At 41.5% G+C, this 6,056-nt stretch overlaps 1 pseudogene; it reads left to right on the top strand.

Moving 5' to 3' along the window:
* The first annotated feature begins 3,114 nt into the window (after positions 1–3,114).
* Positions 3,115–4,291, top strand: LOC112313081 (5' exonuclease Apollo pseudogene; annotated as a pseudogene).
* The last annotated feature ends 1,765 nt before the right edge of the window (positions 4,292–6,056 follow it).

Below are 6,056 nucleotides of genomic sequence, written 5' to 3' on the forward strand. Positions count from 1 at the left end.
CCTGGCAGCCAAGGAGACTGGACTGGAATGTGCATGAATGAACAATGACGACTTCACTGTACTACTCAGTGGGAGTGGTAGATGCTGTTGAGTGAACATATGTACTGTGTGGCCATTGCATTCAAAATGAGCCAGTAGAGCAGTGAATCTATGACAAATTTTGTATTATGCTTGAATATTCCTCTGCAGAAACTATTTGGGTGATTCAGAAGGCTACAACTATGGACAACTGGTGATTGGCAGCTTCATCACGATAATGCACCCATTCATGCCTTCACATCTCATGCAGATTTTTTTGGCAAAACAGCAAATCACTCAGGAGACTCAACCCTCTACATCTCAGATTTGGCACCCTGCAACTTCTGGTTTTTCTCAAAACTGAAATCACCTTTGAAAGGGAAGAGATTTTAGACCATTAATGAGATTCAGAAAAGAACAAGGCAGCAGATGGCAATTGGGAGAACTGTGTGAGGTTGCAAGGTACCTACTTTGAAGGAGACCGAGGTGCCATTGTCCTATGTACAATGTTTCTGGTTTCTTGTATCTTCTTCAATAAATGTCTCTATTTCTCATATTACATGGCTGGATACATTCTGGACAGGCCTCAGATATAGAGATATGACTCTCAGTCAACAAACACAGTGGCCAAGGCAGCTGCCAAGTTGTAATTCCCAATAACCCATGAATGGCTGGGGGGTTCCTGCCAAAGCCTTATGTCTTAAGAAAGTAAAGTCTCAAGCTCCTGCTTGACCAGAAGATTCCTGGGTGGCATTTGCACCACAGTTGCATTCCCTGTGCCATGGTCCCCATCACAGACAGGTTCTTAGGTCGGTTCTCTTGTCTGGCTACTTCTATGATCCCTGCAGCAGACCTGTTTCGAGTGACCCATTCCCAAGAACCTCCCAAGCCTAAGTATCACAAGCATATCCTCGAAGGAAGAGCTCAAATCTCAGCTTTCCTAACAGTCAGAGCCAGGACACTTTTCCTTCACTTTCTCCCGCCAAATTCCCATTATAATTACTTTCAAACCATTAGTAGCACAGATTTCTCTCTTAAATATTTCTGGACAGTAAAGCTTTATTGCCAATAATAAGCTTATACATTTAAAAACCAAAAAGATTTAATTATGATTTTTCCCCTCAACAGCTTGTACTTTTCAGGAACTTTCTAAAATTTTTTAACCCTTAAACACCACAGGTTATTTATATCCCCTTTTCACATACAGCAGAGACTGCTGCCCAGAGAGCCCAGAATCTTGAAATGATAGTATGTTTTTAACTTTCTCCTCGGGGAAAAAAATGCCAAGTATGCTTCAGTGGAGAGGTCTTTTCCTAAAGGTGAAAAATAGGACTTTCTGGGAGATGTCTTTAGAGCAGAACAAAGCACAAGTTTATTTTCTGAAGGCATTTTTCAATATTTACATCCATGATAATAGTTTTTAGTTACATGTGGAACACCTTGCTTAAGAATCTAATTTAGAAATAATAAAAAATTGCCCTGGCTGGTGTGGCTCAGTGGATTGAATGAGGGCCTGCAATCCAAGGGTCGCTGGTTCAATTCCCAGTCAGGACACATGCCTGGGTTGTGCGCCAGGTCCCCTGTAGGAGGTGCTCTAAAGGCAACCACATATTGATGTCTCTCTCCCTCTCTCCCTTTCTTCCCTTCTGTCTAAAAATAAATAAATAAAATCTTTTTAAAAATTATAAAAAATGAACTCAATCTTTATATATAAAATGTAACATTTTATTTATTTTTATATACTACATAATATATTATATATAATATATGTACTATATATATGCAGGATAGGAACTTTAGGAGGATGTAGAGGTATTTTGTATTTTCTTCTTGTTTTTCACAAAGGTGTGTTCAATATATAGTTATCAAAAGCATATTTTGTGTTGAACTCTGCTCTAGCCACTGAATATTCAGTGGTGACCAGAGAGTGCACTGCCTCGTGTTCACACTGCAATGACTCACAACACATCATTCTATAACTTTTTTCCCTATTAAAATATGTAGTGTCAGAGAAGAATTCCAACTAATTTATGCAGATATTACTCCCTGCACAAGACAAGATTAAACCACCCCTGTCCCTTCTTGAATGTGGGCTACACTTAGTGATTTTCTTCCAAAACAAAGGGTATGGAAAGGGGGAAAACAGAATTTCACAGTGGACAGACCTGGCAAACACTGCCTCAGCCAGGTGATCAAATTTAATGTCATCAGTGACAAGTCATATTGAGACCGTGTGACCCAGATATAATGTGATGAGAACAGCACTGTGCCCTTGTAGTCTGCCTCCCCAAAAGCTACAACCCCAGTCTAACCATGAGAAAAACATCAGACACATTCCAGTTGAAGGGCATTCTACAACATATCTGATCTGTTCTCCTTTAAACTACCAAGGTCCTCAAAAACAGGGAATTCAGAGGGACTGTCACAATTTAGGAGCACCTAAAGAGGCATGACAATTGAATATCCAGTTCCTGAATGAGATCATGAAACAGAAAAAAAGGCATTAGATAAAAACTAATGAAATGTAATAAAATGTTTAGTTTAATTAATAGTAATGTACTAAAACTAGTTCTTTAATTCTGTCAAATATACCATAGTAATATAGTAAGATGTTATAGTAGGGGAAAGGGAAGAGGTAATGAGAAATCTCTGTATTATCTTTGTAATATTTCTGTAAAACCTATTTTAAAATAACATTTTTGTAGGCCCTAGCCAGGTAGCTCAGCTGGTTAGAGCATCGACCTGATATGCCAAGCTTCTGGGTTCAGTCCCCCACAAGTCACAAACAAGAACCAACCGCTGAGAGTGGAGGACGTGGGGGCGGGGCGTGGTTGTGGTAGGCCTCCCAGCTCAGCTCGGGTGGGATGACGCCTCACTGAGCGGCCTGCACAGTGCTACCTCTGGACTACCCCAGCTCTGTCACTCCCTTCTTGTTTTCTGCCCGCTCTAGGAACTCATTCCGCTCCTGGGATGGCTTTTCCCCTCATGGTCTGGGGCCCTTGTGCTTGTCCCAGTGTTACTTTTTTCAGGGACCTGTAGAAGGCTCACTCCAGAGCTGTTTCTAAGGATCCCATTGGTGACTTCAACCCCACCACCATGGATAGGGTTCTGATCCCCCACACGCCCATCGCTGTGGACTTTTGAAGCCTGTACCCTGCTGGTTCCACAAGGCTCTTTCTCCAGTCCCACATGCGCTGGGACCACACCGCGGGGCCATCTAGCACCTGGCCACGGCCCCTCTACTGCTTCCCAATCACCGCCACCTGCAGGTATCCAAGCAGTGAATCTGAGCCCTGGAGGCTGGTGAAAGCCATGCCCTGCCTCTAGATGAAATTGGAAGAGAGACCATGACTGTAACCTTGATGGATGCTAATCACTGCCCTGGCTCCATCAGGTTTCTCTTTGAAGGAGACTTCAGAACCATCTGTATGCAGCTGATTTTCGGTAAACACCATCCATGCTAGAGGAGCCAGCCCTGAGAGTGAGGAAACAGATCCTATCTTATACCTAGGCAACAACAACTGTAACCCAGAGCTGGTTCTTCCTTCCCAACAAGAAGCAGATTGTTGAGTTCATTTGAAAGCACCCACAGCATAACACAAAGACTGGACTCCATAACTTGGAGAAAGAGTCCCTGCTGGAGCAGCTGGCCCTGGAGTATCAGACGGGGATGGTATTGAGTCTTCGGCGCCTGGGGTTGGTGCAGCTGTTGGACCTGGCAGATGTGTTCATATGGAGGAGGATGGCTGCATCCACGCCCTATGCTGCATTGTAACTAGATCCACCCTACTATTGCTATCTGTACCACAAGCTGGAATATCCACAGTTCCCACCCCAATATCCACATCATCCCTTAGGCTGACCATTCCTCCTACTCAGAGCTTTGTGCCTTTGTCGCAGAGCTGAAGTCTTGCCAGGTGGTGGCCATTGTCAGTCAGCCCTATAGGGACTACTTTCCAGACAGCCTGAGCCCTAGGATCTCAGTACCCCTGATTCCAGACACTGTACAGCAATACATGAGTTTTTCCTCTAGAAAACCAAGCGTTCTGTGGTTAGAAAGGAGGCTCAAAAAGCCAAGAACTTGGGGTGTCATATTTGAATTTCCTGAGGAAAAGGCTGATCAATTTCAAGCTGATAAGAACTCAAAGAAGGGCAAGATCAAGAACCTTTCTGGGAACCTTGAGAAGCAGCCCTCCCACCACCCTTGCAGATCAAAAAGCAGTTGTTCCCAGACCTCTCCAGCAAAGAATGAGATGAGGCCAACCCTTTCTGAGTCCCAGAAAACAGACCATACTGACTGTCCCCTTGGGTTTTTCAGTTCATTTAAGGTCTACATATGAGGAATTTATCTCTCCAGAAACTGGGGAGGAAATTGGTGTAGGACCCCACTTGGTCCCCAGGGGAGACAATGATGGCTCAGTAGCCTCCAGGAACCAGCACTGTGTGTGTGTGTGTGTGTGTGTGTGGTGGGTGGGGGCAGGTAGACAGGATTCACCCCAGTCTCACAGCAGCAAGGCTGTCCCTCTTCTAGCTCCTGAGTTCAGCAGCCTGACACTAACACACCTCCTGACTCCAGTGGACTTGTTTCAGGCAATGTTCTCTTCCACAGGCTTTGAGGAAGAGGAAGAATACCATAAATCCTCACTAAAGTATAGACATAGGGGAGTACAACCTTGTTTGATCCAGCACTACAGTTTGGAAGATAGTGGAAAAAAAAACTAAAAAATGAGAGAAAGAAGAAAAGAATCAACCCATGAATGCATAAATAAGTGGAGCAACAAGCCAGTGTCTCTGTCTCTGTCTATCTCTTTCTGTCCTGCTCTCTAAAACCAATAAATAAAAATTTTTTAATATTTTTAAAAGTTTTTATAAATATGTATAAGTATATACAAATATTTAAACTTATCACTATATAAATATACATGAGCATATCTCATTGTATTTTGCTTTGCTTTATTGCACTTCACAGATGTTGCATTTTTTACAAATTGAAGGCAAGACCCTCTATCAGCAAAAAGATTACAACTTGCTTTATTGCAATGGCCTGACACCAAAACTACAGTATCTCCAATAAATGTATCAGTATTGATGTCAATCTATCCATGTAGTTGCCATTTCCAGTATTCGTCATTCCTTGTGTAGACGCAGGTTTCCACTGGGTATTATTTTCCTTTTCTTGAGGACTTCATTCACCATTTCTTATCCTTCAAGTCTACTGATGATGAATTCTAGGGTTTTTTTTTTTTTATGTCTATGAAATTCTTTGCTCCATTTTCATTTTGAAAAATCACTGGGTAAATAATTATGTGAACTTTTTCTTTTGTCTTTCTACACTTTAAAGATATTGATTCCTATACTATTTTCTAGCTTATATTCTTTTTTACAAAAATTCTGCTACCGTCTTTATCTTTGCTTCACTGGTTTTAATCAGTCTGATTATGATGTGCCTTAGGTGTATTTTCTTCATATGCTTTGTGTTTAGGATTTGTTGAGCTTTTTGGATCTGTGGATACAGTGAGTTGAATGGTAGTTCACCAAAAGTTATATCCCCAACCTCAAACCTGTGAATGACAGTTTACTTGGATAAAATGCCTTTGCAGATATAATTAAATTAAAAATCTCAAGATAGATTACCCTGAATTATTTTGGTGGGTACTAAATGCAGTAACAAGCATCCTTATAAGAGAAAGGCAGAGAGAAATTTAAGATCCACAGAAGTGGATGTTAACATGGTGGTAGAGACTAAAGTTATACAGCTACATACCATGGAATTCTGGGAGTCACCAGAAGCTCAAAGGGCAAGGAAGGATCCGTCATCCCTCAGGACCTTCAAATAGAGTATGGTCTTACCAATACCTTGACCTCAGACTTTTTGTTGTTTTAAGCCATCAAGTTTGTGGTAATTTGCTATGGAGGTCTAAGGAAACTAATAGTATGAGTTTATATTTTTAATCAAATTTGAAAAAATTCCAGCTATTATTTCCTCAAATATATTTATTTCCTTATTCTCCTTTTTGGGGGCTTTGATTATAGGTATA

The sequence above is a fragment of the Desmodus rotundus genome, chromosome 2 (genome assembly GCF_022682495.2).
Source record: "Desmodus rotundus isolate HL8 chromosome 2, HLdesRot8A.1, whole genome shotgun sequence".
NCBI lineage: Eukaryota > Metazoa > Chordata > Mammalia > Chiroptera > Phyllostomidae > Desmodus > Desmodus rotundus.